Source organism: Mytilus edulis, chromosome 7, assembly GCF_963676685.1.
Source record: "Mytilus edulis chromosome 7, xbMytEdul2.2, whole genome shotgun sequence".
NCBI classification, from domain to species: Eukaryota; Metazoa; Mollusca; class Bivalvia; order Mytilida; family Mytilidae; genus Mytilus; species Mytilus edulis.
The window spans coordinates 83,512,530-83,529,015 of NC_092350.1; the positions used below are offsets into that span (position 1 = coordinate 83,512,530).

Consider the following 16,486-nt stretch of genomic DNA (forward strand, 5'->3'; position numbering starts at 1 on the left):
GAGAACAATATTTTTTCCCATGGGAACAATAATTTTTCCCATGGGAACAATAATTTTTCCCTAGGGAACAATATGTTTTCCCATGGAACAATAATTGTTCACATGGGAAGTGATATAACTAAAAAAAAAAACATAAAAAATCCTCTCATTGCATGAGTGAAGCAATTTCACAAAACGGACTAAGTTGTTATGGGTACAAATATTTCTTTGAATCTTAATTGTAGAAATATATAATTGTGTGTTCTACGATTTTTGTCTTGGCATGCTTAATTGAAAGTAAATCACTATGTGTCAAAAATTTAACTACTATAAATTCAGAAATTATTGCTGTTTTTATTATTGTGAAAATAGTGACAGGGTTATAATCACAATAATATACACTTGCATATTGAAATTTTTTATGAACTAAACAGGATTATTCTAAATTTTGCACACAAAAAAATGATGAAATTGAGAAAAATCGCACTTACAATTGCTAGCAATAATTTCTGAATTTTCAGTATATAGTTTTGCATATATAGCTTTCACACCATTGCACACAGTGTCTTATGTTTATCCATTTGAATGTTTTTGTGTTTTTTTCATGCAGACATTTAAATGTTGATAGGTCTTGCTCATTGTTGACGGCTGTTCAGTCACTGGCTGAAAATACCTTTATCTCTGGTTTTAAGTTGTCTCATTGGCAATCACATACCATATCCTTACTTAATTTCAACACTTCTTAATTTAAGTTATGTACATTTGAGAATATCATTTTTTTCAAAAAGACAAAACATAACAATTGGTATAACAAATAAGGTACTTGTGTTTTAATATTTCATCTTTCACTGAGATAACACCATCAAGTAAAATGTGTGAAACAAAAACAGAAAATTAAACAAACAGCAATAAAATAAGTGTCAATAAACCTGCACAAATAACATGAATAATATATCTAAGGTCATAAGCAAGTGACAATAAACATACAGCAATAATATGTCTAAGGTCATAAGCATAAACATGCAGCAATATTATACATTGTATATCTAAGGTCATAAGCAAAAGACAATCAACATACAGCAATAATATATCTAACATGTCTAAGGTCATAAGCAATCATAAGCATAAACATGCAGCAATAATATATCTAAGGTCATAAGCAAGTGACAATCAACATACAGCAATAATGTATCTAAGGTCATAAGCATTTAAAAAAAACCATGCAGCAATAATATATCTAAGGTCATAAGCAAGTGACAATCAACATACAGCAATAATGTATCTAAGGTCAAAAGTATAAACATGCAGCAATAATATATCTAATTTCATAAGCATTAACATACAGCAATAATATATCTAAGGTCATAAGCATAAACATACAGCATTAATAATATATCTAAGGTCATAAGCAAGAGAAAATAAACAGGTCTTGTATAAGAATATTAACAGTATCCGGGACAAGTTTGCAATTCCGCTGAGTGCAAAAGTTGTCACCTTAATTTTTGGAGTTAAGTCAAAATGAAGTTGATAACTTGATTGGTATTGGTTCTCTGATATTTGTCCTAAATATGTTTGGCTCTAGCACCACTGTTGAAAAAGTAATGCCCCTTTTTTCAACAATTTCCTCAGAGGAAAAAGAGTTTTCCTCAAGGGAAAAAGATTTCCCTTATGGAATTTGCTGCATAATTATTTCCTTTGAGGAAATTCTTTTTCTTTTGAGGAAATTTGCCGCTTCAAATTTTCCTTTGAGGAAATTTCCTCTAAGGAAATCATTGTTCTTCAAATTTCCTCTAAGGAAATTTCTGAACATCAAATTTCCCTTAAGAAAATGTTTTTCCTCTATAAAAATTTCATAACAGTACAAACATTGACAAACAGTATAAATATATTTTCTCCTAGACTGAATTATTGATCATGTTGATACAAAAGATTATATAAAATAAACACTTTTCATGTCAAATTAACTTGTCTTCTGTTTCAGCTGCTGTGTATAATTATTCTACCCCCTACATAACAGTTCGGTGCATAAATAATTCCATTCACAAGACATCTTCCTTCAATTGGTTGAATAAATTTTGGCAACTTGTTCTTCAAACATCTTCTCTGTATATTTGATATGATGGAGAGCCATGTACATAATATTATGTACATGAATGGATAACGCATGTGTTTATTTCGACAACAAACATGACAAAGATACTATTTTTTTTCTTAATTTCTCCATAATCCATCAGTGAATATGTAGGTTGTTACATTTTACACCATTGTGTCCTTGTGCATCTTTGATAGTACTCCATTTTGTTTATAGCAATTTTGTAGAATTTTTTCTATTTCTTTTTCCAGAAAAACACACAATTGAGTTCATTTCACATTAATTAATCCAATTAGCACATTATGTAGAAAAGTATTAACAAATAAGTTTCCTCTTCAGTATAGACTTGCAGGACCTGACGATGATCATAAAAACCAAGATATCTGACCTATAAATACACAAAATAAAAAAAAGAAGTTATAAACATGATAAATGGAGAAAAAAACAGCAATATAAATAGGCTTATTTTATCATGTTTTAATTAAAGTCATAAGAAACCTCAAATTAAAAAAAAATATGTATAATAATTATGTTTTTTATAACTAAATGGATAGTTTTCATTATGCAACTTAAGTACATATACTTTTTTCTGAGGAAAATTTTTTAATTTGTCCACATTTAGAATAAGTTTACTTATTTTTAATTGCTTGCTTCCAGGAAGCAATTCGCCGATACATATTTTCCATATACATAGTGACCCGAGCGTAACCCTCCTCGTAAAAATCCGGTGACCACAATATGCAAGGATCTGTCATTGAAATAAACAAATAGCTGATTATACATGTTAAACACGTGCTCAATACCCATGCTTTTTGTGATTTGTTTACTATAAGGTGGCAATCGGTAAAACTCAGCTTCAAAACACGGCATTTAATGAGCAGCATTATTTGTTAAATCATAACAAACAGAGAGAAAAAAAATTGACGATTTATATGATATACTTGTGAAAATAATGATAAAATCGTGCACAGAGGACTAAGTTTATGATGTATACATGCATTGGTTCAAAAGTTGGACAAACTGTATTTTTCATCACTCACTCGTTTCATATGACTTTAACATTTGAGAAACTTTCATTTGATATTCTTACTTGTCATGCTTTATATGAGTTCTCTTATTTCAGTGCTTTGTGCCCAAGATTAAATATTCGTTGTTTAGTGCCTTGCAGTGATATTTAAAGTTTAGCCACTTGCAAAAGTTGTTATAGAATGTTCATATGCTGTGTTATTTGAACCACTGTCCTATATTATGGTCAGGTAAGAGGTTGAGTGCTCACAGACATGATATTTTTTTATTAATTACACCTTATATAAGAAAGCAAGATTTTGATTGGTTGATAGCCAGTGTATTTTTCGCATATTCTAATATGTTTTCCTCATTTCAAACGAATTTGCCTGTTTTTCACCACTGCCGGTGAATTTGCCTCAAATACCATGGTATTTGCCATTTTGGATATTCCTTTTTTACCCTCGCGAGCAGCTTCCCGCCAAAAGATTTCGGATATGACGTTACATAATGAAAGCGAGCTAACGCGTATTAGAACATGTATAATTCCCGCGGTTCTATGATAATATCCACTTATACTCAAAATTATGCATAAACATGTTTATGAATTGCAGCTTGATAGTATTTATCTGCACATGTACAGAGAGTTTCAATCCAAATCTATTTGGTGTAATTAAACAGATATATCATGTTATGGAGGGGTATTTGCGAAAAATACCAGTCTTGGGACAGAATTTCCCTTGCATGGCGGCTCGGGAAATTTCACAGTCCCTTGACTGGTATTTTTCGCAAATACCCCTCCATAACATGATATATAGTTATCAAAAGTACCAGGATTATAATTTTATATATCTGTTCATAATTGTTATTGTTTTTGAACATGTTGAACTAAATTGGATTGTTTAAATCTTTTCATGATGGGATCTTTATTGGCTGACCTATAAAGGAAGTGTTGTCTCATTATTGAAGGCCAGCCCATCATTGGCCTTTAATTTCTTGCATCCACTTCTTTGAACTCTGATGGATAAGTCACTCATTAACCATACCACATCTTCTTATTCTTATAAGAGTCATCATTCAAAGGCAATTACTTTTATCATGTTTATTACTGTAATTCAGAAATTATCCAGAGGTTTTTAGTAATGCGATTAATGTGACTGGGTGAGTATCGCAAAAATAAGAAATCATATTTTGATAACAGAAACATATATATATCATGTATATATAATTGATGCAGATTTTTTTTGTAATCACAATAAGTTGTCCATTCCCTGAAAAATAATAAATGCAAGCAATAATTTCTGAATTTACAGTATAAAGAAGTGGTCTTACCATTTAGGCCTTGTTGTATTCTGTTTATCTTGTTTTGTCGCTCATTTCTATTGAAACTGTTTATATTTTTCATTATTTTTCTATATTTCTTGTCCTATAAAATATAAAAAGGGTAAAAACTATTATTAAACATCAGTATTTTCTTTATATACAATAATATTTAATAAGAATGGAATATTTGTGCTATTTCATTTCACAAACTTTTGGTCAGTCATGACTTTCAAAGACTTTCACCCTGGTCAATAGTTTAAAAAACAAACATTCCCATACTTTTTCTTGGTGTTCGTACTAATTTTTCATTGGACAACAAAAACATGATTCAACTATTCTTCTATGATTTGTTTTGCTTGACTACTTTAAACTCTGAAATATTGTTTACAGTATAATCTGTATGTGTCTAACTCGTCAAAATTTCAAATTAATATATAAATAACCAATAAGAATGCTATGCATGGCTCAGCTTGATACAAACGTACACTTTAAACCCTGAACAGTTGGAGCAAGTATGGACACAACATTCAATTCAAACTTTTCTACATTGGTTAGAGGTATAGGGGGAGGTTGAGATCTCACAAACATGTTTAACCCTGCCGCATTTTGCGCCTGTCCCAAGTCAGGAGCCTCTGGCCTTTGTAAGTCTTGTTTTATTTTAATTTTAGTTTTGGAAATTAGTATGGCGTTCATTATCACTGAACTAGTATATATTTGTTTAGGGGCCAGCTGAAGGACGCTTCCGGGTGCGGGAATTTTTCGCTACATTGAAGACCTGTTGGTGACCTTCTGCTGTTGTATTTTTATTTGGTCGGGTTGTTGTCTCTTTGACAAATTCCCCATTTCATTCTCAATTTTATGGATACAACTCTGAATTGGCTAAGTATTCAGTATAGTGTTGTTAGTGTGGGACAACATGTATGATTTTAAAAGTAGCTGTTTCAATCATAATAACATGATTTTCTGAAAGAAGAATGATTCTAGTTTAGGGTTTTACATGTAAAAAGATAGTTATTTTGTCAGAAAACATAAAATTAGACATAAATAGCATGTTGGACAGAGGTTATGTTGGACGTAACAGGACATTGAAAATTGAATATTTTCATTTTATATGAAGGCTTTGTTAATAAATATATTAATTTTTCTCTGACAGTTCATAAGATCTTCAATTAAAGTATATCATTTTGTTAAATTTTTAAAAAACTAACTTGTAAGTTTAAAAAATCTTAAAATATGTCGAACAAACGGGGAAATTTTTGAATGAGAATTTGTTCCATTTGCAGCATTCAAAGTCAAAAACAAAATCAAAACTATGCTGTTTATACTAATATTTACAGCTGGTGTTCCTCAGCAAGAGGTAAAATGGTTCATTATTAAATAAATGGACAAAACAAAACCATAAAAAAACTGTTGGATGAACAGCGTACAGAATTCAGTTGTTGTAGGACAAACATAGGACAGATTATATTCCCTGTCGGACAAAGATAGGACAGAATTCATTATTTTACTGATCCTAATGGCAATTTAAAAATGGGCACCTCTTGAGACGAGACGAGGAAGGGTCTGAGAATAATTTTAAATTTATGTGGACTTGCATTTGTTAGTTGTTAACAAGTTTCTTTTTACTTTTAAAAAGCTGGTACGTCCAACGTTAGAAGATTTTGTCCTAAGGTTTGTCCAACAGAACATTATCAGACTCTAATTTTCAAAATTATGTCAAATTTAGACTGTCAACAGTTTAAAACCTCTTTATTTTTCATATATACGGTAGTATTTAAGGTTAAGTTATTGTCAAAGTGGAAGCAAATTGATTCAGTGACTTGTGGCAGCCGTTGTAGAGAATATCTTGGATGTTGGACGTAACATTAATTCGGATGTAACTTCCATCTCTTTGTTGGACAGAAAGAGTGTTCACCCCTTCGATGTCGTTGACCTCGAGTAAAAAGGAACAGTTGAAAGCAATATCGTATGCGCATCGCGATTGTCGTAAAATTTGTTGTCATAAACATTAAAAAAAAAATAAACTGAGTTGGTAACTTGCAAATGAAAATTGAAATTTTCGCCCGTTACGGTTGGACAGATTTTTCAAGAGTAAACTTTAATGACAATTCCTGAAGAAAATAAAACTTTCTGCTGTAACTTCATGATGAATTATCACATTTTAGTTAATAAGCTCAAGCCTCAAGATATTTTGTGCATTTAATTGCCCACTATTGTTACATAATTTATATTTCAATTTCACTTAGTAAGAAGACAGAAAATGTTAGTCCGACATCGTGACCATTTAAAATTGTTTTTAATCCTTATTTTTCGAAGATTTTTCATGTTTTAATGTCCTAAACCTTGCCAAACCTATTGTATTACCTGAAAATCCTTTTTACCTAGTTGCCATTCATAAAAAAGGTTTATAAAACAATTTTGATTTTGGGTCATTCAAACATGTCACAAAATAAGCATGCAAAAAATAGGGAATTCAACACTTCATTTATAAAACTTTATTCAACAATAAACTTTTCATATGAAACTGTTTATATTATCTCTTCATCATACAGTGGATTGATTAGCTACCTGCATTAAAACTCAAAATAATTTAAAATATGAAAAAAATGCATTTTTCTGGGACACCCATTGAAACAGCACTTTATTGAATACTTAGCCAATTGTAAATTTGGATTGTGATTCAATAGTTGATGCAGCATAGGTTTCTTTGAATAAATGTGGTCCAAGTACTAAAAATTTTTAAATTGACAATTAACCTCTAAAATGGTCCAATATTCAAAATCTTAATACATGGTAAGATGCAGTATATCAACATGATCAAAGAACCCAAATAATTCATTATTTGATGAAATCAAATAAAGTTCAATTTTGGACCCTTTAGATCTCAATGTGGACCAATTTGTTAACGGGCCAAAATATTAAAAATCTAAATGAATGGTTAGATTCAGCATATCAAAGAACCCCATATATATATATTCAATTTTTTGGTAATGAAACAAAGTAAAATATTGGACCCCAATTTGGACCAACTTGAAATTTGGGCCCATACTAAAAATCTAAGTAAATATTCAGATTCAGCATATTAACATGATTAAAGAACACCAAGAATTTAAATATTATTAAAATCAAAATAAGTTTAATTTTGGACCCTTTGAACCTTAAGATAGACCAATTTAAACAGGACCAAAAAACTAGGAATCTAAATACACAGTTAGATTTGGAATATATATATATCTAAGAACCCCAATAATTCAATTTTCTATAAAATCAAACAAAGTTTAATATTGGCCCCTTTTGGCCCCTAATTCATGTAATTTCTAAACTCTGGACAAAAACTCTGGTCACAAACCCTGTGTTTGAGTTTCATAGATTTCTGTTAACTTATACTAAAAGTAATTATGCGAAAACTAAGTGTCTTCGGACTACGACGACTACATGATAAAATTGAGAATGGGAATTGGGAATATGTCAAAGACCCCCCTTTTTTGGACTATCAATGCATTTGAATGGGGACATGTAATTACCCCCCCTTTTTTGTCCTGGGTTAGGAAACCCCTTTTTAAAATGACTGGATGCGCCCCTGAAGGGTCTATCATTAAGTTTGACAACTTCAGACATACTACTTTACCAAAAAAATTGACACATTTCATCCAATTTAATTTCATTCTTTAAAATATAGTATATACCAATACACATAATTAACAGCGCCTGGTGATGTTTGATAGCCTGACCGGTTTCGGTCCATAAAGGACCTTCATCAGAGGCAGAATGGTGGATTAATGTTTGCACCCTATTTATATAGATAACAGCTTCCATTTGCAATTGATTATTTCCAAATGATCAAATTCTGGGTCTGGCAAGTTAAGAAAGAGACAATTTCTAACTAGCAACTATAAGAACGTTAATTTTCAAAGAAGAATTGCCACATGATATGTATCTTACTGTGTAACGTACTCCTTGGATCTATTTCACTACTTGCATATCAGTTTTACATACTTTAACACTTGTTATAGCTGTAAACTGTTTCCAAATTTTGCTAAGATCACTAGATATCTTACCCAAATTAAACTTTAAGAGGCTTTAACAGAACTCTGATAGAGTCAAAATATGTATTTCAGAAACAATCATCTTATCAGAAGAACAATAATCCATAAGAGACCAGCTTAGATGCTACAGACAAATAAGAATTTTGTTTAGAAAGCCATCGATACAAGATACTACTAACTTATCAGAATTCTGTTAAGACGGCTATTGCTTGAGATGCGACTGTCTTATCAGAATTCTGTTAAGAAGGCTATTGTTATCAGATGTAAGTCTTATCAGAATTCTGTTAAGGGTTTCATTGGTACTATATTCGATGATTCTTATCAGAATTCCGGTAACCATATCTAAATAAATAGGTTGCAAACATTAATCCACCATTCTGCCTCTGATGAAGGTCCTTTATGGACCGAAACCGGTCAGGCTATCAAACATCACCAGGCGCTGTTAATTATGTGTATTGGTATATACTATATTTTTATGCTTTTACATTTTTCTCACTGATACACATAGTTAATATGGCTTCTACTAACGAAAGCTCCATGGAGCTAATGTGTTTAGAGACTACTTATGTCAGTACACCTTTCCTATATTGCCTATTGATCTTTCACTGGCATAGGAGCTCTAAGCGTAAGCCTAGCGATTACCTGAAATTGATGTATATATGTAATACCTACATTACAAACTTAAGGTGTTGAAAACTTTTTAACACAGAGGATTAATATTCATCTACCTTTGATCTTGAAAGGAGTACTAAAGGCTTAAATGAAGCATTTTCAATAAGAACCCCCCCCCCCCAAACCAAATTTTGTTTGGTTAGGGGGGGTAATAGTTTTGACTTGATGTTTGGTGTATCACAAGCTAAAACGTCAAGACTGCATGACTACCATGAAATACTATTATTAGACTTGATATTTAGGTGTATCATAAGCCAAAGATCAAGACTGCATGACTACCATGAATTACTATTTCAAGACTTGATATACAGGTGTATCATAAGCCTGAGGTCAAGACTGCATGACTACTAGGAAGTACTATTTCAAGACTTGATATTTAGGTGTATCATAAGCCAATTATTAAGATCACATAACTACCATGAAATACTATTCCAAGACTTGATATTTAGGTGGATCATAAGCCAAAGATCAAGACTAAATGATTACTATGTACTTCTTAAATTATTAAAACACCCTTTATCCAATGCTAAAGCCCAAATATGGTTATATCATCAGGTCACATGTTTACCATATAGTGTAAAAATGTTTACCGTAACATGTCAAAAAGTTTACTGTAACATGAACATTAGCTAAATATAGATAATTGTAACCATGGAAAAATCCCAATCCCACTGGGATTTTCCACCGGTTAACTCAACCGCCGGTAAACTCAACCGCCGGTTAACTCAACCGCCGCCTAACTCAACCGCCGGTTAACTCAACCACCGGTTAACTCAACCACTGGTAACTCAACCGCCGGTCAACTCAACCGCCGGTTAACTCAACCGCCGGTTAACCCAACCGCCGGTTAAGTCAACCGCTGGTTAACTCAACCGCCGGTTACCATATCTATATAAATAGGGTGCAAACATTAATCCACCATTCTGCCTCTGATGAAGGTCCTTTATGGACCGAAACCGGTCAGGCTATCAAACATCACCAGGCGCTGTTAATTATGTGTATTGGTATATACTATATTTTTATGCTTTTACATTTTTCTCACTGATACACATAGTTAATATGGCTTCTACTAACGAAAGCTCCATGGAGCTATGTGTTTAGAGACTACTTATGTCAGTACACCTTTCCTATATTGCCTATTGATCTTTCACTGGCATAGGAGCTCTAAGCGTAAGCCTAGCGATTACCTGAAATTGATGTATATATGTAATACCTACATTACAAACTTAAGGTGTTGAAAACTTTTTAACACAGAGGATTAATATTCATCTACCTTTGATCTTGAAAGGAGTACTAAAGGCTTAAATGAAGCATTTTCAATAAGAACCCCCCCCCCTAAACCAAATTTTGTTTGGTTAGGGGGGGGTAATAGTTTTGACTTGATGTTTGGTGTATCACAAGCTAAAACGTCAAGACTGCATGACTACCATGAAATACTATTATTAGACTTGATATTTAGGTGTATCATAAGCCAAAGATCAAGACTGCATGACTACCATGAATTACTATTTCAAGACTTGATATACAGGTGTATCATAAGCCTAAGGTCAAGACTGCATGACTACTAGGAAGTACTATTTCAAGACTTGATATTTAGGTGTATCATAAGCCAAATATTAAGATCACATAACTACCATGAAATACTATTCCAAGACTTGATATTTAGGTGGATCATAAGCCAAAGATCAAGACTAAATGATTACTATGTACTTCTTAAATTATTAAAACACCCTTTATCCAATGCTAAAGCCCAAATATGGTTATATCATCAGGTCACATGTTTACCATATAGTGTAAACATGTTTACCGTAACATGTCAAAAAGTTTACTGTAACATGAACATTAGCTAAATATAGATAATTGTAACCATGGAAAAATCCCAATCCCACTGGGATTTTCCACCGGTTAACTCAACCGCCGGTAAACTCAACCGCCGGTTAACTCAACCGCCGCCTAACTCAACCGCCGGTTAACTCAACCACCGGTTAACTCAACCACCGGTTAACTCAACCGCCGGTCAACTCAACCGCCGGTTAACTCAACCGCCGGTTAACCCAACCGCCGGTTAACTCAACCGCTGGTTAACTCAACCGCCGGTTACCATATCTATATAAATAGGGTGCAAACATTAATCCACCATTCTGCCTCTGATGAAGGTCCTTTATGGACCGAAACCGGTCAGGCTATCAAACATCACCAGGCGCTGTTAATTATGTGTATTGGTATATACTATATTTTTATGCTTTTACATTTTTCTCACTGATACACATAGTTAATATGGCTTCTACTAACGAAAGCTCCATGGAGCTAATGTGTTTAGAGACTACTTATGTCAGTACACCTTTCCTATATTGCCTATTAATTTCATTCCTTACTTGCTATTTCATCCATAATATTTTAAAGAAAGAAATTTGGAAGGAGTATGATTTTAATTTGCAAGTTATACACTATCCAAACTAGAGACCTAATAGAGTAGATATATACTTGACTAAGGGAGCTACCATTTGATTTGTATGGGGGGGGGGGGGGGGGGGGGCTAGGATGAAAAATTGTATCCTGCATTTTTTTTTTAGCTGTAATCTCTGTCCTGCCTTTTTATTTTTCACTCTGTTCGTTCCTGCCTTTCTTTTTTTAGTTTATCCTGACTTTTTTTACCAAAACTGTCGTCCTGACTTTTTTTTTTTGCTAGTGTCTCATCCTGCCTTTTTTTTTCATAAAACTCCTGTTCTGCCTATTTTTTTCAAATTTCATCCTAGCCCCCCCATAAAAATCAAATGGAAGCTCCCTAATTTAAATCAACTTTGGGGTGACTGGGGACAAAGATTTAAGGGAATAAATGACAGTTTACCTACAATGATCTAGCTTCATGGCAATGGCATACATTACAGACTACATGTACATCATGTACATGGTCATTCTTAATTGTGTTTAAACTTTGGGAGTTCATTTTTTTAATGTTTAAAGCTAACAATTTCAACTACATACATTTATCAAGATTTGATTCTACATTTATATGTAATTGTGTATGTCACATGTATGTACATGATGTATTTTAATGTAAAGCATCTGAAAACTCATTAGCCGTTTCATATTTATTTCAGTTCTTCAAAAGGCAAATTTATATGAGCCTATGCCTGAAAACAGAGATTTCTTATTAAGGAGAAAGCCCCGCCCCCCCCCCCCCTTTTTGGTGTGAAATATTTTGTTGATTATATAGGGAATCACTGAAGCATGACTGGAGCAAGCATCCCCCTCTGCCCACCCCCCCCCCCCCCCGCAAAAAAAAAAAGAAAAACAACAAAAAATTAAAAAAATGGAAATTTATGGATCTGCCCATGTCAACCTTTCACTCAGGTCATTGGTGAAGAGTTGTCACACAAAATAAATGATATCAAATGTTCATATGTATATGTTTTAGCTCGTGTAGGTGTAAGGAGGCAACCATTTGATTTGTAGGGCGAACAGGGTGAATAATCTTGCCTTGTAAAACTTGTGCTATAAATAAAAATTAATACATTTCCATTTAAAAATCCGTCAGCCCAATCTCATCCAGTGAAATAGATTATTATCTGTTTTCGAAATTATATGGAAGTACTTAGTAGTTCAGACGCATTGCAAGGCATTTTTTCTAAGGAGACGTGTAGACTCATTTAATTGGGGGAATGGAACCAATAAATTGATAGGATCCGATATGATCTTTCCAGTACGGAGCACCTATTTTTTTTAGGTAATTATTATTAGTGTCGGTGATATCACAAGTAAATCAGAGAAAATATTGCATGCAAATTAATGAGCAGAGAAGAGACAATTATCAACTTGTGTATTATTCATTTTCTCGCAGTTATTTACGGTAAATTAACTATATGTATATATATCCCAAAACAGGTGTTCGGTTCTAGTACTATACAATTTAGTAAAACTGCTATATTTTGGGGCCGAATAGGGGTCTTACTGAACCTACTCCTTTATAAATCTTAAGTAGGAATGCGTGGGTTCCATTTCATGAGACCTACACGGATTTTTTTATAAAATAAATTTAAAAATTATAAATACAGTTTTCAATTCTTTCCCGGCATAGATAAAAAAAAATATGAAAATAAATAATCTTTTGAAAATAATACGATATGGTTTAATTATTTCACTTCATTATAATGATAAATCCTTTAGATCTGAAATGTTTAATTAAAACGAATTTATCATTTTGATCTACCGATAAACTTTAAATTGAAGTGACATGGTCAGTTAAGTAACCTGATTAATTGCATGGCTGATTACCATCTTACAGGTGACCCACTAATTTTCCATATGACACTAGCGTGTACCCTTGGGGTGTGTATAACTTATTTTTTGGGGAACATCCTGTCCACGTGTAATACTTAGCATATATTGCAACATTTGACATTAAACAAATTTTCTTTGTAGCATCGGAGGCAATTTCATGTTCATAAGAAAAAGAATAAGAAATACTAACAAATAAATTTGGCATTAATAAAACGGGGATTCGTGTATTCAAGAGCTTATTTTCAGTGGACAACAACAAATGGAAGTTTTTAACGACCTTGACTGGCTATAATATATATATAGCACTTGCACGGTCGTTCCAGTGGACATATTTCATACCAGATTACCTATTCTTTATATATATATATGACAATTATTGTTCAATCTGATACACGTACCTATAATGTACAGTATTTTGAACAGCTTCAAATATATGGGGTCCGTAGTAATACCGCAAAGGATCTCCTTAGTGCACTAAGAACAAAAATGTGCACTAAGGACCTGATGGAATGATACAACTGTTACAAAGGACATGGCATATAAAAATAGACTTTTTAAAAATTCATAATTTTAGATTTTACAATTATACCTTTTTTAATTAGAAAGTTATCGAATGTGTATTCGACACGTGCCTAAAAAAAAATGATTGTCACCTTTTTAGTGTAATAGGTAGAAATTCACGTTCGCTCAACCTTGACCCGTTCATAATCTGCTAGTATACTGTTTAAACATGTATATATGGTATTTTAAATTGTTCTCTATTTTTTTCCCATTTGTTTGTTTCTGCCGTATTTATTCTGTCTGTTATAATTTTTACTTCTAAAGTAATAAAGTATTTTCAACTCTTTTCAGTTTGGGAATTTTTGTCCTTTTAATTTAAAAAGACAAATAATTGTGAACACTTCACGGAAAAGTGAGGATTTATATTTGGTTGCTTAACGTCCAGTTGCCAATACTTCATTCATTTTTCTGATGTCAGGGACCATGCCTCACAGCAAGGTTTTATAAGGATAGAACATAGGCAAATGCAAATAGATTCTATTTACTATATCTTTGCTGCTTTGGTCTCTGCATGTATACATAATGATTCATTATGTTTTATGGGATACTTAACTTCTGTTCTACAAATTTTATATTAAAATATATTCTGATTTTTCATTTTTAATGAGATTTTAGTTTCTGTTGATTAGAGGCAGTACAAAAAACATGTTTTAATCATAATTAAGGTGAACCCAGCCGCCCCCCCCCCATCCCCTGTCAACGTGACACCCAACCACACCGCTTGAAAATCTTAAAATATTTTTTAATGTTATATTTACTATATATTGAATAGGGTGACACGTTGTCGCTACATAATAACCAGATAAAATGGATCTTGTTTATACAAAAAAAAATTCAAGATTGTGGTTTCTCAAACATATGGGAGTCACAAAATTTTGTTAATAAAGCAGAGATTGCTAGATCAATATATTCAGAACTGGAATTCCCTCATTCAAAATTCGTCAAAAGGTATAAACTGCAAAAAAATTAAGAAAAACTTGAAATTGAAGAATATTTTAATATTTTGGACTTCAAAGACGCTATTGTTTTTTGTCGATTTCAAACGACTAATACTAAGTTGCCGATTGAAACAGGAAGATGGCAAAACGTAATCAGAGAAAACCGCTTTTGCAGTCTATGTAACAATCGACAAATAGGTGACGAATATCATTTTATATTTGAATGCAAATTTTTCAATCAAAAACGAGAAGAGTTTTTAACTGCATATTTTACAAAACGGCAAAATACAGTTAAATTCTCTGAAGTTATGTCAAGTACAAGAAAACCAGTTCTGAAGAAGCTTTGTTTTTTTTTATAGAAAATATAAATACTTGTGTTTGTCGGCCCGTGCTTGTACTCCTGGCTTGTAACTTTTGTAACATCTCTCGCTTGTTTTGTACATATTGTAAATATTTATTGTTGTATTTGTTATCTCTGTACCGATGTAATGCATTTGCTTTATGAGAATAAAGATATATATATAGTAACTTCTTTAAATATACACAAGTCATAATTACATTGGCCAGAGGGTAACTTGATAATTAGAGGATCAAAGGATTTAATTAAGACAATCCAAGACTGCTACCTCTATATTTTATTATACATATCTTTATTAGCCTCATTTAGGGTGATACAGCAATTTCAAAACGGGTAGATACGATCTGTAATCAAATAATTAAACTAATCAAAAGTTTATTTAGAGTAACCATATGCCGGATGAACAAAAGGTTTGCCATTTATTGAAAAACATATGGTTTTATATAACAAGAAAACTTCTCTAGTATTCTAAACATTTATCACGTACCCCCTCCCCCAAACCTCCGCTTCAAGCTCTAGATTCGCGCCTACACATTGTGAATTATATTTCTTACATCACGATGCTTATTACATTATACAATAAAATGGTATTCATCTTCAATTGTTGAAATAAAGATGAATTGTTAAAAAAAAGCATTGACATCAGTTTTAAAGTTATTGTTCATAGGAGACAGTTATGATTTATAGTCTCTTTTTAAAACGTAATATAATTTTACCTCTTGGAGTTTTTCTATATTACTTCTGTAATCGGATTTTGAAGAACCCCACGGACACCACATACTCTCATGCATATGTCACTCATTCAAGGTATAATGATAATATATGTAAACTCTTGTGTTGTTAACAAGGAAACGAAATCTCAAAAGCATTTTTGTCTCAATTTGTATCTCAAAATAGGGTTCTTCAATTTAAAAAAAAAGCTTGCATAGCAATTTCCTTAAAAACAAAATATAACAAAGGCAAAGTTTTAAAACACAAAATTCATTTTTTTTTTATTTTTCTTTCATAAACTTGAAATTTTACCACGCTAAACCGTTAGGTTTATTCAACAACAACCATTAATTAATCAATAAGTAACGATAAAAAGACAATGGTGTATTGGATTAGGTTGATTGAACATGATGATTAGTGAATTTGCAATAAGCCGTTGGTCACGTGCCGAGTGGCACGCGTTGATTAAAAAGTCATTAACTTCAAAATTACAATATCTATTGATACCTAACTTTACAGA

General features: G+C 32.3%; 2 long non-coding RNA genes across 2 annotated transcripts in view; one reads left to right on the plus strand and one right to left on the minus strand.

Annotated features, from left to right (window-relative positions):
• LOC139482701 (uncharacterized) overlaps window positions 1-16,486 on the plus strand; it is a 931,021-nt gene that overhangs the window by 208,159 nt on the left and 706,376 nt on the right. The window lies entirely within an intron of this gene.
• On the minus strand, window positions 1,341-12,800 carry LOC139482414 (uncharacterized). Its single transcript, XR_011654854.1, has 3 exons — window positions 12,633-12,800; window positions 4,409-4,502; window positions 1,341-2,459 (listed from the first exon to the last, which is right to left on the minus strand). It is a non-coding gene; the product is annotated as an uncharacterized lncRNA (long non-coding RNA).